At 39.4% G+C, this 23,801-nt stretch overlaps 1 long non-coding RNA gene across 1 annotated transcript in view; it reads left to right on the forward strand.

The window, feature by feature from the left end:
* The window catches only part of LOC127584065 (uncharacterized), a 256,722-nt gene that overhangs the window by 226 nt on the left and 232,695 nt on the right, over positions 1–23,801 (forward strand). The window lies entirely within an intron of this gene.

The following is a 23,801-nucleotide window of genomic DNA, read 5'->3' on the forward strand; positions in this document are numbered from 1 at the left end:
GCTTCTGACAACATTTCAGCTTGGTGCTGTTGTGTTTCAGTGATTTGCTGCAACACATTTTTTATAGCTCACTACCACTCTTCCGCTTCTCACAGGAAATTGCCATGACATTCCCTTTTCTCACTATGATGCCTATGTTTCTCACTGTGACTTACAATTGAGATTCTATTTCTTGTGACAACTTGCCACATCACTTATTTCTCAAGAGTACACAACTCAGTTTTTATCTCTCCTGGAGGTGTTGATCATGACTTGCTCACTTTTATTTGGCACAGATTCACAGCAAAACTCTTGATTCATACAGAAGTTTGACAAGGTGCTTGCAATTTTGACAGCAATTCCACACAATCTTCTTAGCATTAAGCCTGGAGGCTCCATGATCCTCAGGGCACCATTTGTTGATTTGTGCCAGCAAAATCATTCTGCTTGCTCACCTTGTAGGAAAGATATGAATGTGACTTTCGCACAATTGTGTGGTATATATCAGAATTTAGGGTGTAAATTTTGGGCAGTGACAATATCAAAGGCAACTACAAGGCCTGAAGTCAAACAGAAAATTCCAAGAGTATTGTAAGGGAGATGATACTTTAATGCTTTGGATGTAGACCAATTATTGGTCAGAGGGCCCAGATGTCAAATCCTATCTAGCATTTTCTCTTTAAAGACCTGTCATACTTCCTGCATGTTCTATTCTTATTAATGGCAATGGCTTCATCTGCAACAAAAGGTTATGACCCATTTAACCGTCGTATCAGAAAGACTGGTTAATTGAAGTATGTGGTGCAGGTTGAGAGCTTTAGTTGTCTGGATTGCATTTGGCAGCACATATCATGGACATGTTACTCTTTGATGATGCTTCCAAAATATTGATGGATGTTTCTACTGACAAAGAAATGTGGGAAAAAAAATAACCTCGGCATAGCCCATGAGAATACTGCCAATGCTTTGTCCACAATCAATTAATGCTGGTTCAAATATTCTATATACCCTAGTTCTATGTCAAACCTGACACTAATATTACTCATTGCATACTCAATTAAATATACAACAGGCTCTTTTGCTTCTTAAGCCTCTTTCCTTCTGAGCACTGGGAGAGCAGACTAACACAGAATATTTACTATGTCCAGTGATACATATGGCTTTTCTTAGGTACAAATATGGTTATGCATTCAAGAAATATCAACATGTTGTATTTTGTTACATTTCATGGTTCAGTATGGACCAGCGGAATTTGCTAAACAGCCACAGCTGCAACACACTACAGAGACACATTGAATTTAGGAGCAAGTGGATTATGCACAATGCATATGAATTTTTAAAGTGTATGTATACTGAACATATCTCTACTACCTATCATTGTGAACTTTTGCAGTCTTTTGCCTTGAACTTCAAGTCAGGTTGTGTGATTGGTGTTGGGGTAGGGGGTTGACTGTGGATTAGGGAAAGGTGAATGGTGGTCCGGTGATGGAAGGGTGGGGGTGCTGGGAAATTGTGGGGGTTCTCAGGTGATCAGTAGATGATCGATTGGTATGTGAGAGGTTTGGGCCAAGGGCCGTGAACTTTTGAGAGATGGAGGTTGGTACTATAATGGCTGTAGGCTCTTCTATACTTGCTGTTTAATAAAACAAGTAAAGATGGTGAACAACACCTAGCTGACAGCAACGACTGATACAACACTGTATCAAAGGGCATACCACTTAGCTTACGTGGTATATATTGTTCCTCTCGAAAAGTAACAAACCCATATCGACAATAACTCTCCACATATTTTATCAGTTAACTGTTTATGTTATATATGTAACTAATTACTTACAAATACACACATGCACAGTCAAAATGTCATCTATAGCAGTGCAATTTCAATTAGATTAACAGTTCAACAATATGAACTGCTGATACTAACAATGAACGATTTCACATCTTGTGTTGAGGATTTAAGTTTAACTATACATAATTATGAATATAGTATATCATATGCATTTCTAAACATAAATTGTGAGTTCAGAAGCTTAACAGAGACCAATATTCTGTTAACTGCTGCTCTAATTACCATTACAGATGGCTTCTTAAATATTCTCAAGTATCATAAACACCAAAATAAGATAATTTCACTGAAGTTTTTCTTAATGTTTCCCATCTTGCCACATTGCCACTCTCAACCTTTCCTTTTCCCTATTTACCCTTTCGAAGCTGGCAATTTATCATCTCAGACCTTCCCTCTGTGGATAGTTTCTAGTTCCTGCAACTCAGCCATTGTAGTTCTCAGCCTCTCTTGCCACTTCAGTGTACTGAGCCAATGTGAGCGCATCTGGACCTTAGGTAGCAACATGCATGGAATCTTCTGACTCTTGACTTGCTTCTATAGAGCAACACAATTCTCCCTGAGGCCATTTGCCACCTCCATGCACTGCAGATAGACACCCTGCGTCAAGCTTCTCACCTTCCACCTTCCCAAAGTCTTCCAACACTGTGCTAACACTGCAGTGAATTGGCCATCTTATAGCATCCAAACTAATTACAGTCAGCTTCAAATCTGCTTGATGCTGAAGTCTGTGACTATGCCTAACAATCAGAAAAAACAGGATAATTGTCTCTACCTAAACTCAAACTGCTCATCACTCCTTGCCTGAACTTCTAGCTGCCTAACTCACAGTGTCTCCTTTCTACCTCGTAGTCTCCTCCAAAGACACTTCCACCAAACATGCCTTCCACCCCTCTGTCTCACAGTCATTTGTACTGCAGTATTTACCTAATTCCCTGCCCCTTGGCTATGCATACAGTTCTTTCTGATGAAACAGTCACCACTGCAAATCCCCAGGTTTCTAAAGGTACCCTAAAAACCCTTTGTATTTGGTAGAAGGCTTATACTTCAGTAAGGTTTCCATCTGAGTATTTCACACCTGGGAGTAACACCTTGACACTTATATTGCATAATTCCTATACTGCACTCAGATTCAGTCTGTTGGACCCACTAGCAATCTCTTGTTGTATATATTAACCCAGTTTCTGAGCTTCCTTCTCTCCAGAAAACTTGGCACTCATTCCTTTCTCTTGCCTTATGGCTCAAGCCATGCTCTCCCCTTTGAGTGGTCTCCTCTCAGACTCTACCTGTACTCTTATCAGGGTAACACCACATTTTGCTATGGACAGATTGCCGGTTTCCATCACACTCTCCTCTCTAGGCCTCATATTTGTAACAACAGCTGTATTATGGCTAAGGGGCTGACACCATCCACTAGCCATTTGTGGGAATGGCTCCTTGATGAACATTGGATGCCATAGGATGCCATTAAGCATGTTGCATTGAATACCAACTAGCATGTCTGTGGATTATTATGTCATGAACGTAGAGAACCCAGAAACAAAATTAAAGAAAAGATTAGGAAGTGATGGATTATGGTTAGAGATTGGTTTTCCAAATAATTGTATTGCATAGTGAACATAATCATTGCTATATGTGATAGAATTCTAGGGCAGTACATTTTAGCGGTGCATTTAGGCTTTTTCCCAGCAGTAGCGAGGCACAATGGGAATGGTTGCTGAGACCATTGACTCACACAGCAAGATACTTGATCTTCATCCAGAACACAGCAGTATGGTATTTGTCCTTTGCCACTGTACAGCCTGTGTTTGGGTTTGATTTCGTCTCCTGGTTTATTCTGCTGACCCTGGTGGCATCTTCCCTTTCCATGTAACATTGCAGGCATTCCCATGATGCCGACATCTGATATTTTGTTGTGCACTACTTTTGAAACAACTGCTAAAACATTTGCATTTTGTCTCAATATCTTACAACAACCACTAAGGTTTAAGTTTTGAATAATACTACATAAACATGAGATTATATGCTCCAATGACTTTTTTTATTTACTGATCAAAAATACAATAAGCCTCATCTTGATGTCCAATCAGTGATATACAGTTAGTGGTTAACATATTGAATTCCACTGTTCTATCCAACCCAAGCCCATTGTATTATGTGTACAGTCTTGGTGAGTACAGGACCTGTGTTGAAATGAGAAGTAGATATTTTCTTTCTTCTGGAATATCTGCTGGGCAGGATTTTGCAGAGAATTGTAAACATTTACCACATAAGTGCCAACATTTTCTTGCTTAACAGGCAGCAACTTTGGAACTTCCATATAAATGCGGAAGTTCTGAATTTTCCAGAAGTTGGTTGCCTCTATATGGTTCTGGAAGTGCAGTGGTATGAGGTTATGGTTATTCTCCACCACAATCTGCACAAGCATCCTTTGCCCAGTTTGATCTGGGTCAGGGATGGTTCCTCATGTTTTTTTAATGAGGTGAACAGCCACAAGCGACTTCAATAAGTATTGGCTCAGACAGATAATTTTAAATAGTGAAATAGCATCTTAAAATGCTTTACAAATTTAAAGTTTTAAATTATTAAACATTTGTTCATAGTTTTAATCATTACTACCAGCTATTGATCGCCAAAAATAACCCAAGCGTTTGATGGTTTTTAAATTGCAGGTAAATTAAATCAGAGGATTGGCTTAGGACTTGTTCGGGATCCCATTCCGTTACACCCTTTCATCCCCCACTCTTGACATTCAATGTCTCAGCCATTGGGATCTAGGCAGCGCTCTTCCTTAGCTTGTGGGCAGACAACTCTCAACAGATTTAGTCTTTATTCAGCGACAAGCATGGGTTCTGACCCTCCATGTTTAAGGAGGAAAGGCTTGCTCCCTTTGCATTCCTTTCTAGGCACCTCAAAGTGCCTTACAAGTAATGAAGTATTTTCATAGTAACTGCTTACTGTAAGAAAAGTATTTGCATAAATAAACCTCGCACATCAGCAGTGAGAATAGTTGAGCATACGCCTTTTAAGAACCTATTGTTTACCATTTTTATAAATGTAAATGTTGACATGAGTAAGTTTTACCAGGAATCCATGCAGGTTCATTGTCAATCTATATCCTGGCCTTGATGTTCTCTCAACCTGTAGGTCCAGGGCATCTCAATAAGGTGGGATGGCCTTTCCACACTTCTTCCATTGCTGTACCATTGTGCTTAAAAAAAAAAGTGGACAGATTTGCAAACCTAAGAAACCATCAGATGAGTGATTAGTCACCAGACCAAGTACTATGTGGCTGTTGGTTGCTGGCCAGGCTTGGGGATCTAAACTGAGGTTGTACAAATAGAAACGACTCAACACTTTCAAACTCTTGCTGAGGCCCTCCAGTGCCAGATTCCTAGTATGTGTCTCAAATGATCCAAATGTTACTCTAAAAGGAAACGGAGACATTGGAGCCTTCCTGACTCTCTGCTTTCCTGACTCTGCTGCTCTTTTAGATGTAGTACCAGATTCACCTTGCTGGGAAGTCTTGGAAAATCTAGGTCAAAGTAAATGGGATGGGACCAAGATCCCATGGGTATCCTCCACTGGACCTGGGAACTGAGTATTCCCGAGCTGCTATGGAGAATATACTAGTGTCCTTATTTTCTTTGGATTCATCACCTATAAGTGTAGTGATCATGTTCTCTCTCTTTAGTTTCCATCATACCACATCACATAATTATTAATTCCTGCATTTTAAAATGTTCTTTTGATTCATTGTTAACCTTTTATAAGCATTCAAAAATTAATTGCATGGAATTGGATTTTACAATATTTCTTCCCATTAGAACAAGCTGCATTATTTATTAATGTATCAATAATTACACATCAAAGACAAATTCAAAGATATTATTAAACATCACAAATGTTAATCATGCAAGGTGCAATTATACAAGATTAAAACAACTGTTTTTATATAGGTTAAACATAGTTTAAATTATTTATGTTATGAAATAATGAAAAAGAAACAAAAAAGATTTATTTCATGTAATTCAGTAATTCAGTACTGTGTATAATTAAATGTTCCTTTTTATTGCTAGCAGTCCATTATGATTAATTCATATGAAATATGTATTTCAATTTTCTTAACTAAAAGTTGTGGAAGAGATGAAAGTACAAATATTTGAGATATAGTCACAAGCAGGCAAAGTTGTAACACAAACATTCTATCATAATTCTTTCTCTTTCAATTGAATCAATTGATTAGAATTCACTTTGATAGGCTATAATCTGTGCTACTTAAAAGTTTACATGACTGCAAATCTCATGGTGAAGAAATTCCCTTTTGCACTTCAGTATGTATGGATTTGCTTCCATAGAGATTATCACTAAGGTAATTCAAGAGTTTGAGTACAAATATAGAGATATGGAGGCTCCTTTATATCACTGATAAGTAAGGTGTGTAACAAGGATAGTCCTACTAAACAAACATAAGTTATCGAAGATTTCAACAGCAACAGCAGTGGCTGGTACGGCAATTTATTAAAATCATATCACAAGGCACACACAATTCTTAAAGGTACACTCACATTCATATGCACCACAGTACTACAGTGGTGTTAATTGATGAATGATAAATCAACTGTAAAAACTCACAAAGTCCTAACACCCCCCAACAAGATGCTTCTATCACTCCTCAAGAGGCCTATTTTTTCAGTCTGTTTAGACCCTAGGGAATGGTCTTGCTTCCTTTGTTTCCCTCATCCAGTCTCTTCTCACATACATCCAAGATCCTGTGTGTCCTCCGTTACTTTAACAATTTCTTGTTTCCTGTCTAGCCACTTTTCATCGTGGTGATTCAATTCTTCTCTGTCTCCATCCCTTATCAAAACAGCCTGAGACCCCTTGTTTTATTTTTGAATCCTGGTAGTAGCCAAATCACAGGTAGACCCCATCACCACTGCGTTCCTATCTAAACCAGGTTGCACATTGAGGAGCCCCTATTCACTTCCTCAAAAGTATGAAGGTTACTGTGGGAACCAATGTGTGTTTTTGTAGTTTATGTGAAAAAATCTTTGTTCCTGTCCTAATCAGTAATCCTCCCCCACCTTCTTTCGTTGTATAACGATAATGGTATCCTTGAATGTTCCTAGTCTTGCTTCAAAATTTTATCGACCTTGCTTCCAATTTCCACTTTCCCCATCCCTTCCCATGGTCCATTTTTAACTTCCTGTTCTTATCCTAAACTCTCTCTCTATTTTCTGGGCGATAGACCATGGGCCAGTGGATACTATAAGTCCATTGACTATTCAATCTAATTTGACAACACTTCCTCCCACCAACTTTTGACATGTACTTCATTGTAATATTGACAGATTTGTACTCACCAGTACTGTACTCCAGTGTTTGCAACTACGTATCTATTCCCAGCAGTACTGTATCCCAGGGGTATACAGCAACAGACCAGTGCCCACTAGTACTGTGTTCTAGTGTGATGGAGAGAAAGACCAAAACCAATTAGTGCTACACCCAGTGTTAAACTCTGACGGATCTGTACCCAGCACTGTTATATAGTGACGGACATGTAACCTACAGCACTGTAACCCAGTGTCATACACTGACAGACCCTTCATCTGGGCTGGTAAGTCTCGACCCAAAATGTCCACTGTCTATTTCCCTTCATAGATGCTGCCTGACCTGCTGAGTTCCTCCAGCTCTTTTTGTGTCGGTACTGTACCTAGTGTTGTATCGTGATAGACCATGAATATCAAAAACTGTTTGAGTAGAAGACCGCATTTCAAAGCAACATTCAGCTGTTGGTACTTCAACATTTTTCTGTTGGAGGTTGATTGGTCTTTAACAGAAGGCAAAGTAATATTGAATGGTTTGAGTTTTGTAGCTGGCTGGCTATTCCTAATCAAAACAAAAACATGCTTTCTATTATGGAGAAGTAAAATTCTAACTAAAATGGCTTGGGGTAAGGAAGAATTGACAGCCATCTTTATCAAAGACGTAAGGTATCAGGTGTGCAGTATTTATGAAGTAAAACCTACTGCTCATTATAGTTTACAGTGAGGGGTGTATCTAAACCAATTTGCTGTTGCTTACGCAGGAACAGTTTCATTACTGGTACTTGATGGTTTATTGATTACCAATCTTTGACAAGAAAGAAAAAAATGCCATCTACTTGGTTCTTCAGGACACCGGTCTCTTTTGTTAGCTGAGGCGATCACATGGACACGTCTATTTCTGGCTTCACCCACAATGGTGATTTAGTAAAAATGTAGTGGAGCAGTAATAGCATTACTGAATGAAGTGACATTGTTGTTTATTGTAGTTGAAGTTCCTTACAAACAAAAAAAAAGTTGTCTACAAAATTGCACCCACTTGCACACATATTGTACGAGTGATTTGAACATGTGCCATTTTGCGCAAGTTAGATCAGGCTAGAGATCATCTCCAGGTTGGTTAACAATGATCAGGAGATTGGCCTGGGCACCTCTGAATGAAGTTTGCCTTTGTTTTCGGATCTGGTATCAGCATCACACATAATGATGTCATTCCTCTGTTTACCAAAATCATCTGATAAAGGTGTGACCTATGACCTGCCTTTCTCACCCAGAGTAAAAGGAACAAACCCCACAGCATGTTGACAAGGAGATCTGAATGAAAGGGGATGACAATATTTCCAAACAACAACTGTCAAACTCATTTTTCTGTCATCTATTTTTATACATAGTGGTCACTACCTCTTGATGTCACACATTTCTGGGTTCATTTCCCCATTGCTGAGACCCTCACTTGGGGCCAATCAGGCTAGACCATTACATGGGGATTGTGAATGTGCCTAGGTACATAAGAAAGTGCCATGTCCCTCCCTTTCACTTCACCCCTCCGTCAGCTCCATAATAAGTTTGTCTGTTGCTGTGCTCTGACTGTAATGAAGGGAATACCTTAAGAACTCATTTCCCAGGGGTCATCACACCAGAGCACAACAGCTGTGAGCTCTGCAGGCAACAACCACTGGAAAATGCACAGGTAACATTTTTTGTGCATAATTCAGGGTGAAAAACTTTTTAATGGCTTTTTTTTACACCAATGGTATCATTTCTTTTTGCGGGTCTCCCAGCTGGATGCTGGCTCTGTATGCTACACTACTTAGTGCACCAAAAAAGGATGAACTCTAATTTCTAGACATGAGTTTGTTAAATTAAGTTCTAGTGATGAAATTCCAACTTATTTTTGCTGGATCAGTCAGTATAAAGTTATTTGAAAATGGAACATGAAACAGATAGTTGATATTAAAAATATGTTAAGTAATTTGTATCACAGCATATTTTGATCATTTTCTTTCAAGCTATTCAATAGTTATTACAACTGGGGGAGGGAAGACTCTGCACTACATGTGATGAAATTGTAACAATTTCCCTTGTAGGTGTATTGGCACTTTGACCCCAATGCATAGCTGTATCTATAAATGAAATAGATAATTCACTTCTAGAGGTCTGGTCGCTATCCACTATGTTATTGTGATTATGTGGATATGTCACCATTATCATAAGCCCATGTTTTTTGACCATATCCGTCATCTTCCAAAGTAAACCTAGGAAATTATAAAGATTCATTACTGCAATGAAACCAAGCAAACAATCGCACAAATAAACCTCAGATCTCATAACCTTGTAAGATGCACAATCTTATCATGGGATAATTACAATTCTTCATATTAACATCAAAGATAGGATAGATTGACCACCAATATTCTAATGCAATTTGTAATCAAAGAGGATTTGGAGCATTAACAAAACCGTATCTTTGCCCAACACATTTTCCTTTTCACTACACTACCAGAGTTAAATAGATGCATACTGCTTGAGCATATTTAAGCTACAAGGGTTCAGGTACCACTAGGCTTACATGATCTACTGTGAGAAAAACAAAATTAATGATGGAAGAAGATCAAATTTCAAGATGTAATATAATGAGAAGCATAACGAAAGTGAGGAAAAAGCATGAGGGAAGAATCGTAAAAGGTATGAAAATGCCATCATTTGTATCTCCATTAGTTTGAAATCGGTTAGATGAGTCAACAGAATATACAAGGCTGACAGTAGACACTGGCATTGTTCATTATACCAGTGCATATATGAACTTGTCCTTAAATGTATGCTCCTACCATGTAATAATGAAGGCTGCCTCCCTTTTTGCAAATTTAGCTTAGCGTTTGACTCCCAAATCACTATGATCAAACTAAAATTTACAGAGGATATGATTATGCATTTTTTATGTGATGCACAGAACTTATGCTTGGTAATCTTTGTGTAGTAGGCTTACGATTTTGTCAAAAAATAATCAACCTTCTTAAACTTCTTGTGTGGTGCAGTGCAATACCCGAGTTTATGACTGCTTATGTTGGCATTGTGAAAACTGAGGATTAGTTTCCATGGCAACTAAAAAAAATAGTCCTACTTTAACAGAGAACAGCTGAAAATGATTGGCGGGTCAATCCCTTCTGACTGACAGCTAGAGAGGAATGAGAGAGCTTGAACATACCAAGCACTTGTGAAGAGTTCTTGACAGGTTCAAGTGCTTGTATGTTTTGCTGCTCTTTTTTTGAACTTAGAGGTTCCTAAGAAAACCTCACAAAGTATGAAAAGCAGCAAAATCTATCGTTCTGATTTGTACTTTGATGAGTGCTTATGTGCTTTATAAGTCTAATTTCACCTTAACAAATAAATCATGTAGTGATGATTGCCTTCTGACCTTTGTAAATCCTGGAATCTCGATAAGACATTTTAAACACATTTGTGCAATACTTTTGGCTACAACAGCGTATTGAGTGATCCTGTAGCCTAACCTACTAAAGGCAGGTCCAAAAGGTTGCATCATGTACCTTATACATATACTAATAGTGCTGGTTTCGTAATCTAATCAATAAGGTTTGCATTAGAAGAAGGAGGTTTAAAGGGAATCTTAGAGGAACGGTTTTATATAATGAGTGGTTGGTATCTGGAACACGATGCCAGAGGAAGTGGTGGAATCAGATACAATCAACATTTTAAGAGGCATTTAGACATGCACTTGAATAGGCAAAGCATAGAAGGATACGGTTTTATTGTAGGAAAATAGGATTAGTTTAGATAGGCAAAGGTTGGCATAGATGTGGTGGGTCAAAGGGTCCATTTCTGTGCTGTAAGACTATATAAGATAAGATAAGATATCTGTATTAGTCACATGTACATTGAAACACATAGTGAAATGCATCTTTTGCATAGAGTGTTCTGGGGGCAGCCCACAAGTGTCGCCACACTTCTGGCGCCAACATAGCATGCCCACAACTTCCTAACTTGTATGCCTTTGGAATGTGGGAGGAAATAGGAGCACCTGGAGGAAACCCACACAGACACGGGGAGAATGCACAGACTCCTTACAGGCAGTGGCGGGACTTTATGATCTCATTATGTCTGTGCAAAGTTCTGAACTGGATATGAACACAGCATTAAAATCATCACTTTGTTATTGTAATATGCACAGGATATTTTTCATTGCATTTAGCCTGATTATTCTTCTTTGTCATGGTCATTTGCTTAGAAAGTGTGCAAAGAAAAGAACAGAACCAATCTGGCTCATGAGGTATCACTCCCACGATACATGTTTATCATTAAAATCCCGCTATAAAATTTGACCATATCATCCAGGCAAATTTTTTTCAGTACAATATTTAGAACTGTTGCATGGCCAGAGTTGCTATAGAGATGCTTAACTGAGTTGCTATCTACCTACTGGCTGGATGTAAAAGATCTGATGAGTCTGACTGAGTAAAAGTAGTGAGTCATCCATGTCTGGGTCAAATTCCTTCCTCAACCAAAACCAGATTCACTGGTCATTTATCTTCATAGCTGTTTATCATTTACACACAAAACAGTTGCTACACTTCAAAAATAATTAATAGGATGCTGAGAACTTTGGAATGTGCAGAGATTGTTAAAGAATTAGATAAATGTATGTTGGATAATATTACAGTTATTAATTCTTTAACCATGTTATCATTTGGTGATTTCAAATATCTTGCGATAGGTAAGATGAAGGATTTATGGAACAAGTAAAAATAACATCGAATAAGGAATTCTTGAGGTTCTTCCGTCCTGTATGAGTCTGTAAGGTGAATAACAGATAAGAAGGTGTACTCAGCTAACCTTCACATATTTGCAAAGAGATAATCTGGAGCTGATCACAAGTAAACACCAGCTTAGAAAATGGATATATGTTTAGAATAAACTGATTTATGATTTGGGTCCCAAAGCAGGTGTTAGCCTTCTTATGAGCAAAATGGGGGGGGGGGGTGTAAAAGTTGGTTTTGGGCTGCCACTGAGGATGCCCCTATGGTACATGAATTGAATAAGTTTCCAATACGATGCTAAGGGTTGCCTCTTAAATTGGACCCAGATACACTGAAAAAATGGATGCTGTCACCTACAACTATATTCCCTCTGATTGAAAACCAATAAATCCTCAAGACCTGATGAACTGCACTGCAGAGTTTTGAAACTCTAGCCAATAGAAACAAGGAATCATTGGTCATCATCTTTCAAAATTCTAGACATTGAAGAATGGTGTCTATAACTGTGACCCCAAGGAAAGAGGGAAAGAGAAAACAGGGAGCTACCAAAATGTTAACTTAACATCAGTAGTGAGGAAATTGCTGTAATATAAAATGAGGAATATAATATCAGACTACCTTGAAAAGAACAGTAGGATTGAGCAGAGTCAACATAGATTTATGAAAGAGAAATCATGTTTGACTAAATTATTGAAGTTCTTAGTAGAAGTGCTTAGTAGAATGGATAAAGAGGAGCTAGTGGATGAGAGATAATTATATTTTTCAGAAGACTTTCAATAAGTTTCCACACAAGAGGTTTGTCAACATGGCTAGAGAGCGTGGAAATGGGAATGGTGTGTGGCATGGACTGAAAAGTGGTTAAGAGACAGAAAGGAATGAATGCAAATGAATGGGTCTTTCTCAGGTTGTCAGGTTATGACTAGTTGTGCACAGCTATTTAATCCATATCAACAATTTAGCTGTGGGGACCAAATGTCATATATCCATGTTTGGTTATGATCCAAAACTGGGGGGGGGGGGGGGCGGGGGTGGGGGTGGAAATCATGAGTAATGAGAAAGATGTAATGGGGCTTCAAGATGATATATCAGCTAAGTGAGAGGCTGCGAACATGGCCATTTGAATATACTGTAGAAAATTGTGAGTTCATCCACTTTGGTACAGAGAAGGAAAAGCAATGTTGTGGGTGTTGGGGAAATGTTGTTGTTCAAGGCAACTTGGGTATTCTTGTGCACAAGTCACTGAAAGCAAACATGCAGGCGTGGCAAGCAGTTAGGAGGGAAAAGGGTAGTTCTCTTTTATTGGGAGAGGATATGAATACAGGAATAAAGATGTTTTTTAATGCAATTGTACAGGGCCTTGATAAGACCACACCCGGAGTATGTTGCACAGTTTCAGTCTGCTGAACTAAAGAATGGTCTACTTGCCAGAGAGCAATTGCAGCAAAAATTCACTAGATTGGTTCCTGGGCTAATGGTTTTGCATACGACCTGACTAAACTTGCTTTCTCTGGAGTTTAGAAGATTGAGAGGATATCTCACTGAAACTCAAGAGTGATGAGTCTTTGGCATTGTCTACCCTAGGCTGGGGTTCATGGAGGCTCCATCATTGAGTTAATTCAAAACAGTGATCAATAGATTTCAGGATCTTATGGGGATCTAGAGATATAGAAATAACACCAGAAAGGCAGAAGATCAGCAGTAATCTTGATGAATGGTGGAAAAGGTTCAAAAGCCCAGGTGACCCACTTGCGCTTCTAATTCTCTCATTCTTATGTTCTTGATGTCTGAAAAGTGGATGTCAGGGATTCAATTGGAAAATGAGAAATTTATTAATATTTTAACTGTTTGGGAAGAAAATTGTCCTTATTAGCAGCATGTTCACATTATAATTTATTTCTGAAATTCTATTGACTTCATTGACACTGAATTTCACTAGTGGGATAGCGTGTGCACGTGTTGTAGGTTTCAGGAGTATGACCAAAGACAAATTTCTACTCACATTGTTAAAGATAAATTATGAAATCACATCTGGTTCTGGAAATTTAATGCTTTAGATTAATGGATTGCAAATAAATGTTTGAAAGGAGGTAAGTGTTTGTAATGTTCCACAAACACAACAGTGTTTTTGGCATTATGGTCCTAGTTATTAGCTTCGCTAAAACAAAAAAGAGAGAGTGCTGGAAATAGTCAGCAGGCCAGGTAGAACCAACAGAGAGAGAAATGGAGTCAGCATTTCAATTTGATGACTTTTCATCAGCTTTGTTGCATGTTTTTGATGTTGAAAATGGATTTGCAATCCTGTTGAGAAAACACCAATTAGACTATAATTGAGGGATAGGTTGCTGGATACAATTTAAACAGACCATGTTGCATTTCCTGTTCATTTTAAAAGTCTGGATCACATGTTGCTTGTAATTTAAGCTGCTGTCAATCAAACATTTACCAAACACAGGTATTTCAGATGACTAGATGGCTTTATGGGATTTAATTGGTTCGTCATTTTTTCAGATATAGTGTTGGATGACAAGTGCAGCACTCTCAGGGGAAGATCATATCAAAAGGTGAGCTCATTCCCAGGACTCGTGGAAGAGACATGTTGGAGGAGGCTGTGGCTCTGCAGGGAAGCGTTTACTGAAGTGTATCAAGTGTAGAAAATAACTTGCAGTTGTCCTCAGTGACTACAATTGGTTTGCCTATGGCTGTAAAAGTCACAGCTGCTCATTTTTTTTTAATTTTGCTGTTGGCTCATTCAAATCATTTGGTAATGATTTAGTGGGTATTAACCAGAGTGAATTGTCCACCTGCACTGAACACATGAGTGATCCAGTGTCCCAAAGGGCTAGCTAACTCATTCATTTCCTAGAAGTGAAAGCAATAGTTAGAGAAGAAACAACAGTTGTATATCAGTGCCACCTCCCTACTATTTAGGGTCTTATTAACTTCATGTATGTTGATGAACAGTTGTCTGCATCCAGCAGTAAAGGCATGATACAATTGGTCTGTGTTCTGTTACTAAGGATTTTGCATCCAAATGCATATAACTTGCATTTGATACATGAATTTTTCATCCTTAGCCAATTATCATTGGCTGCAGCATTTATGCACAGTACAGTCTGCAAAGCTGCCTACTGAGCAGTTGATTCCATGACAGAGACCATGGCTCATGGTCAATCTCCTAACTCCATGTATGCCGAATGAACAAAGTACAACCTGCCCTATAAGTCAATATTCCAAAGCGATGAGAATAACACTGCTAACTTGAGCAGTGGTTCAGTGCTTTGGGAGCTTTTGGGGAAAAGTTGTCCACTGAGCATCTGTGGTTATTCACCAATATTAACTTGCTGTTGGTTAACGTCATGACTTTGAAGCTTGATTACAAATGGACTTCGGTTGCCAAGAGAAGGTGCATCTGAGAATCTAATAACCATCCGTTTCATTCAAGGGAATTTCTCACATCAAGGTGAGAAAATTCTAACTGACTGAAAAGCAGGTTCACACAAAATAACTTGGGTGGCACAGTGGTATGGCCAGCAGATCTGTAGCTTCACAGTTCCAGTGACACAGGGATAAATCCTAACCACCATTGCTGTTTGTGTTTCCTCTGGGTGCTCTAGTTTCCTCCCATATTCCAAAACGAGCAGGTTGGTAGGTTAATTAACCACTGTAAATTGTCTCTAGTGTGTAGATGAGTGGTAGAATCTGGGAGAGATGTTGATGGAAATGTGGGGAGAATAAAATGAGCTAGGTTAGAATTAGTGTAAATGGGTTCTTGATAGTCAGTGTGGACTCAGTGGACCAAAGGGCATGTTTCTGTGCTGTGTTGCTATATGACTCCATACAGATTTTCTGAGCCCATGGCCACAGTGATGTATCTGACCCACTTCGAAACCTAAAAAAAATATTAACTGAGCCTAGGACTCTCCATTCCTGAAGATTAACTTTGTGGAACCATGATACTGACTTTGTACGGGAAAAGTCATACGGGCTTAATGACTGTGAAATGGAAGGTATCTGACACAGCCTTTGGCCTTCCACTATATTAGAAACCGACTAATTAGCTGAACCTTATAGCAATCCGCCTGGTAAACATAACATGTAGCAGACAGAAAAATATAAAAGCAAAGGTCTAAATTGTTTGTTTTGAGTGATTGGCGAGTGTATTTGCAGTCTGCAGTTATCAGCATTGGTAGCTGAAATGCATCTTTATCCCTCTTGTTTCTAGCTTAATGGAAATACTTGTTGACTTTCATGGCATTGATCCCTGTTTTCCTGTGTGTTAACTCACTGATGAACATCTCAACCTAATGCTGCTGCTTGTCTCAGTCCTGCCTCCAGCACAGTGATTGATGGTTAATTTGACAATGTTCATAATGCTTAGGCAAAATCCATAACAAAAGCCTTCCAACTTTGTCAGTTGTAGTTCAATGGATTGCTGTATTCACAAGGTTGTAAATTCAAATCCACTGGGGTCTTAAGCAAAAAATTCTGGATTAATGTCTGAATACAGTTTTGAGGCAGTGCAACACTGTCTTTCAATAAAAATATTAAAGTGAGACACTGTCTGCTATGCTGGGTGGATATAAAAGATCCCATGAAAGTACTTCAAAAAATGATTCCGGATGTCCTGTTCAATATTTAACCATTGTTAATCAAGATCTTTTAAATGAATTGGCCTGTATTGGGCTGCAGCTGATCTGCCTTGGCTGCACTAAAGTTTTGCTGCTGCATGGCTCCCAATGTCTGTAAGGCCTTGGCTTTGCAGCTGTCCTGTGAGCAAAGGCAGCGACTATGACTCTGGATGTCACAAGCTGAAGCCCCATCCCTCAGAACCACCTAATGGTCTTTGCTGTCAAAGACCTTTCCACTGTTTTAAATGCCTTTGATGAATAAAGACTTTTAAAAACTGTTGCAATTGACTTTAGCTCCCGTAATTTAAAAAAAATTACCTTAAAATTTAAAAGATTTATTTGAAAGACATTAAACTACTGTTAATTATTTAACACATAAATATAAAGGGAAATAAAGAACAATAGGCAAAAACTTAGCTAAGGTTACCTTTCAACAGCTATAAGGAGAGGTTGGATAAGCTTGAGCAACACACAAATTGGTCCAGACAAAGGGTCTCGATCTGAAATGTCGACTGTCCACTTCCCTCCATAGATGCTGCCTGACCCGTTGAGTTCCTCCAACTCCTTTGTGTGTTGCTCCAGATTCCAGCATCTGCAGTCTCTTGTGTCTCCGTTGGACAAACCTGGATTGTTTTCTCTGAGGGATCGGAGGTTGAGGGGCGACCTGATAGAAGTATGTAAAATTGTGAGAGGCATAGATAGGCTAGATAGAAAGAGTTTTTTCCCTGCTGTGGAAATGTCCAATACTAGAAAGCATAGCTTTAAGGTGAGAGGGGAAAAATTTAACAGAGATTTACAAGGCAAGTTTTTTACACAGAGAGTGGTAGGTGTCTGGAACGGGCTGCCAGGGCAGGTGGTGGGAGCAGACACGATTCCAATGTTTTTTTAAGAAGGATTTAGATAGGTACATGAACTGGCAAGAATGGAGGGATAGGGACCATATGAAGGCAGAGAACATTAGTTTGGATTGGCATCATGGTCGGCACAGACATGGTGGCTGAAGGGCCTGTTTCTATGCTGTACTGTTCTGTCTTCTATGTTCAATGAATGAGGCTGCACTGAATTCGCTTGCCCTTGCTGGCGTGAAGCCAAAGGTGGCAGGTATGAAATGAGAGAGGATAAAGGGACAGAAAACTTCCAAACCTACTGCATGCACCGCTACTGTCATCAGTCTTCCATGGAACCACAGACTAACTGCCAGCACGTTATTGGCTATTATTGTTGTTTGGGGGTGTGTCAAGTGCTCAAGTAGGCTGCTGCATTTCTAACCTTAGAACAATGACGATGTTTCAAAAGTGTGTCTTTGTCTGTACAGATCTTTGGGATGTCCTGAAGTTGTGATGGATGCTGTACAAAAACAGATCCTACTTCCCTTGAATTATTTTATTATACCAATTGGACACAACAAATCATGGATATATATAGTGGCATGCAAAAGCTTGGGCACTCCTGGTCAAAATTTCTGTTGTTATGAATAGCTAAGCGAGTAAAAGATGACCTGATTTCCAAAAGGCATAAAGTTAATGATGACATATTTCTTTAATATTTTAAGCAAGATTACTTTTTTATTTCCACTTTTTACAGTTTCAAAATAACAAAAATGGAAAAAGGTCCCAAGCAAAAGGTTGGACACCCTGCATGGTCATTACTTAGTAACACCCCCTTTGGCAAGTATCACAGCTTGTAAATGCTTACTGTAGCCAACTAAGAGTCTTTCAATTCTTGTTTGGGGGATTTTCACCTGTTCTTCCTTGCAAAAGGCTTCTAGTTCTGTGAGATTCTTGGGCCGTCTTGCATGCACTGCTCTTTTGAGGTCTATCCACAGATTTTCAATCATGTTTAGGTCAAGGGATAGTGAGGGCCATGGCAAAACCTTCAGCTTGTCCCTCTTGAGGTAGTCCATTGTGGATTTTGAGGTGTGTTTAGGTTCGTTATCCTGTTGTAGAAGCCATCCTCTTTTCACCTTCAGCTTTTTTTTTACAGACGGTGTGATGTTTGCTTCCAGAATTTGCTGGTATTTAATTGAATTAATTCTTCCCTCTACTAGTGAAATTTTCCCCGTGCCACTGGCTGCAACACAAGCCCAAAGCATGATTGATCCACCCCCATGCTTAACAGTTGGAGAGGTGTTCTTTTCATGAAATTCTGCACCCTTTTTTCTCCAAACTTTCCTGCATCCTCACTACAAAATTCAGCATCAGAAGTTTGCAAAGGAACATCTAAACAGGCCTGATGCATTTTGGAAACAAGTCCTGTGGACTGATGAAGTTAAAATAGAACTTTTTGGCCACAATGAGCAAAGGTATGTTTGGAGAAAAATGGAAATAAAAAAGTAATCTTGCTTAAAATATTAAAGAAATGTGTCATCTTTAACTTTATGACTTTTGGAAATCAGGTCATCTTTTATTCGCTTAGCTATTCACAGTAACAGAAATTTTGACCGGGGTGCCCAAGCTTTTGCATGCACTGCTTTTTATATCACGGCATTGCTGTGCTTAATTTCAAGGTGGCAGTTCCTCAATTCTTCCCCTGGGGCATTTGTTTAGGGAAAGACAACAATTTTCTTCTTCATGAACTGTCTCTAAGGATTGAGGATGACTTGCTTCCACTCCAGTTTTGTGGGTCCTGTGGCAGCTGATGAGGTCAATGTGGGAATTACAGACTCTTCCACGGATGGGACAGGAGGTACTTGGTAGAGGTGTAGTACTCCTTCTACCATTAACACTGGGCTACTCTGTACTCCTGACGCATGGCCTCAAGGTCCTCAATAACACCCCAGATGCTCCTCCTCCACTTTGAGTGGTTCTGGGTCAGAGATTCCCAGGAGTTAGTGGTGATGTTACATTATTTCAAGGACACTTTGTGCACATTTTTGAATGAGACAATATCTGCTGAGTAACTAGCAAATTATAAAACTTCTTTCTATAGTTTTTTTTCATCGAGCTGGCAAGTAGAGTTTGACACCCAAAGTAGGATTACTAGGATATCCATGTAAATAGATCAGAATCAGATTTATTATCACTGACTTATATGACGTGAAATGTGTTGTTTTGTGGCAGCAGTACAGTGCAAAGTCATAAAATTACTATAAATTACAGAAGTAAATAAATAGTGCAAAAAAAGAAGGAATAACAAGGTAGTGTTCATGGGTTCATGGACTGTTCAGAAATCAGATGGCAGAGGGAAAGAGGCTGTTTCTGAATCATTGAGTGTGGGTCCTCAGGCTCCTCTATCTCCTCCCTGATGGTTGTAACAAGAAGAGGGCGTGTCCTGATGAAAAACACTATGATGTTGGAGGCCAGGCAGCATCTGTGGAGAAAAGCAGGTGGTCAACGTTTTGGGTCAGGACCCTTCTTCAGGACTGAAGATAGGAAAAGGGGAGGTCCAACATGTAGGAGGGAAAAGCAGAGCAGTGATAGCTGGACAAAAGAGGGGAGGTGGGGTGGGTACTAGGTGCTGATAAGTAGATGCAGGTAAGAGATAGTAATAGGCAGGTGCAGGAGAGGAGGGGAGAGCAGATCCACTCGGGGATGGGTCAAAGGTAATGAGGCAAAAAGGTGGGCAGAAAAAAATAGAGAGGCTAGGAAAGGGAAGAAGAGAAGAGGCACGGTTGGGTGGGGGGGATGTTGTGGGGATTACTTAAAGTGGGAGAATTCAATGTTCATGCCGTTATGCTGCCAGGTTCCAAGACGGAAAATGAGGTGCTGTTCCTCCATTTTGCACTTGGACTTCTCCTGGCAGTGGAGGAGGCCAAGGACTGACATATCCGTGATGGAGTGGGAGGGGGAGTTGAAGTGACTGACAACAGGGAGATGCAGATCGCGGTTACGGACGGAGCGCAGGTGTTGTGTGAAACGGTCACCAAGTCTGTGTTTGGTCTCGCCAGTGTAGAGGAGGCAATGTTCTAGATCGTGAGGGTCCTTAGTGATGGATGCCACCTTCTTGAGGCACTGCTTCTTGAAGATGTCCTCAGTGGTGGGGAGGATTGTACCAGTGATGAAGCTGGCAGAGTCTACAACCCTCTTCAGCCTCTTGCCATCCTGTGAATGGTATTAGTCATTTTCTGAATAGCATGCATTGTCCTAATGTACTAATTGGACAACAATATGTGGCAATGAAGGGATAGCCTGTGATTTGAAAATCACTGTGTTTAAGACAGTTTCCTCCATTTTCCTGTTTAACAACATGAAATGTCATGGATGCTTAATCGACCGATGATTTTTGTGCTTTTGCTGCTTCTGCATTTTACTTGTCCATTAAACTTGTTGCAGAATGTTCAGTCTACTGACTGAAAGCATAATTACCCTACAATAGAGTTAATACCTGTGATTGCTTCTTGTCCAGAAAGCGAACCATTAAAGGTATTTTTGGGATGGTCCGTAAGATACCTTTACCATTAACAGACGTAGGCTTTGCCAGAAGAAGCATTCCAAGTGTTAGGAATGAAAAAAAAATATAAAGTATAAGAAACACACAACAGGTCTGACGGCTTCTATAGAGAGTGAAACAGAGTCAGTATTCCAGGTAAGAAAGCAGTTTGTACAAGTATATTAACTATTAACAGCTATATTGACTAAATCCTAAGCTACCACAATATTGTAAATCTAATTTCAGGAGAGGTAATGTGTTCTTTCAGTCAATTTTACAGTGCACGTTTCATTGCTCTTCTGTTTCCATTTCGGACTCATTTAATGAAGGGATGCATGAGTGTATTTCATGTGTTATCTTCCCTTTATTAATGATAGTAATTGTGTGATGTAATTGCTATCTTCCACTTAATCATAGAATATAAAATATTTAAAGTCGTTCAGTGCTTTGTACTACTCTTTCTGGAAGTAAAATACATTTAGGGCTGTAAACATTTCACTTCAACATGTCGGTGTTTGGAGATTTATTTACGTGACAGCAGGTAAGTTTAAAATTGAGTCACAGATGGGTACAACTTTGACCGCAGCAGTGAGTTTGCAAGTGGTCCTAATATTTTATGCCACTGTCAACTGGTGATGAGCCACTCATCATCCAGACCACTGTTTGTAAATTTGTTAATTAGGTGCAATTACCAACTGAGCTGATCACTCTACCTGGCTTTCTGTAACTCCGGGACACATGGGGGAAAAGACAGTTTTGATAATATTGCTGCTTTCCTTCGAGTTATGGGCACAGTTGGTATCAGGAGTATCTGTCTCTTCACTGAATTCACTTTCCGTAACAGGGAAAGTTTTTGCTAAATCAACATTGGGTGGCTTTGTGATCTGACGGGTAACAGTGCTTGTTTGCTTCCCCTGAATGATGATAACTGACAATGGTTACACACGGAAATTACAGGCTCATCATGCCATTCCCACATCTATATGTCCCTGGTTATAATGAGATGTTTTGGGTGACAGGCAGCCTAATAGAGGAGACCTTTGGCATATTGAAGACACACTTCAGATGCTGAAATAAACTAGCATCCTACACACATCTCAGCACTCTCACTTGTAGTGGGAGTAGAGATACTCATCCTAGAGGAGATATTAAATGGTTTTAGGCATGGAACTGCACAATTTTGTGTGCTCCTCGCGGGTCGAAGTTGAGGCAACTTTATTAAGAGTGAAATGACAAAGTAACGCTTTGGTATCTCAGATTTGAAGAAGACGTTTAAAACCTCTGTGTGGTTTAAAAAGAAGTCTTTTTTGAGTATAAGACTATAATAATTAAGGGCAAAGTTGTTGCCCATTTTTAGATATTTTCATGTTTTATCTGTGAGACTTCTTTCTGCAATTAATTAAAAAGACACCCTAATCCTAAACTGGGAAAAGGAATTCGAACATGATAATGATGGATGTGTTTCCAGGCTTTGAGTTGCTTTATTTGTTAGAGATTTTATTGAAACAAAATAAATTATTTACTTTTTAAAATATCTGTAAAACTTTCTTTCCTTAGGGGAAACAGCAACATTTCTAGTTCCAATCTTTGGATTGCATTATAAACTGGAATGCTTTTCCAAGGCCCATTTTTTATGTTGTGGACAAATAATTGGCTCTCTGACCATCAAGAATCTTTTTCCATGTGCATGGGGACATAGCCTATAATAATTCTGCCTCAGGAGAGTTCCTCCCCAGCGACCAAAGGTGGGCAATAGTGTGTGACTTCACTCGGGTCTTCCACATCCTGATTGAAAAATAGTCCAGAATAACTCGCTACTAACATGGGAGAGACAACCTCTATCTTCTGTATATTGTGAAATCACAGCCAGGAGTTTGGGATTTTTTTGTTTTCTTCTACTATTTCTTCAAAACATTAATTGATGTGTTTTAAAGGTAGAAGTTATTTGAAAGGAAGCAGAGCAACAATAAGATTCTGTATTATCCATATCTTATTGCTTCCTAATTTGGGCTTGGGGAGGATCGATTCAGACTCATGATGAGGTAGATAGCACTTTTGTTCATTGGCTTCTTGTCGACAAGGTTCAGTCTGCCTCCCAGAGCCTGTAAAGAACTGCTAGCTCCACAGTTTGGACAGGTTCATTATCTGTTGCTCCGCTAACTTCCACAAGCCACCTTCACTTAAAGCTACATTTGGTTAAAAACAATTTTGATTGAACTTTACAACTTGTTAATAGCAATATGGTTTACTTTACTGCTGATAATTAATGTACCATAATGTACAATCAGCCAAAACTGGATCACCCACATATATTAAGGTAATCTCATCTTTTACTTGAGTACAGATTTTGTAGTTGATCCTGTTCTGTATTTGGCAAAGGCTGCCAGAGACTGAAATATCAACTCGAGCTGCCCAAATTAGCTCTTTCATGACTTCTCTCTAGAAACGGTGAAAGGATTCTGAGATAAGTATCTGCAGTCTCTGCTGACCCTTATAGAACAGAGAACATTACAGCACAGTACAGGCCCTTCGGCCCACAATGTGGTGCTGACATTTTATCCTGCTCTAATATCTATCTAACCCTTCCCTCCCACATAGCCCTCCATTTTTCTGTCGTTCATGTGGCTATCTAAGAGTCTCTTAAATGTCCCTAATGTATCTGTCCCCACAACCTCTGCCAACAGTGCGTTCCATGCACCACCACTGTCTGTGTCAAAAAAACTTCCCTCTGGCATCCCCCTTATATATTCCTCCAATCACCTTAAAATTATGCCCCTTCGTGTTAGCCATTTTCACCCTGGGAAGAAGTCTCTGACTGTCCATCGCCCTGGGAAATGGTCTTTGAATGTTATACAGCACTCACCCTCATCTTTACTCACCAGAT

The sequence above is a fragment of the Pristis pectinata genome, chromosome 28 (genome assembly GCF_009764475.1).
Source record: "Pristis pectinata isolate sPriPec2 chromosome 28, sPriPec2.1.pri, whole genome shotgun sequence".
Classification (NCBI taxonomy): Eukaryota; Metazoa; Chordata; class Chondrichthyes; order Rhinopristiformes; family Pristidae; genus Pristis; species Pristis pectinata.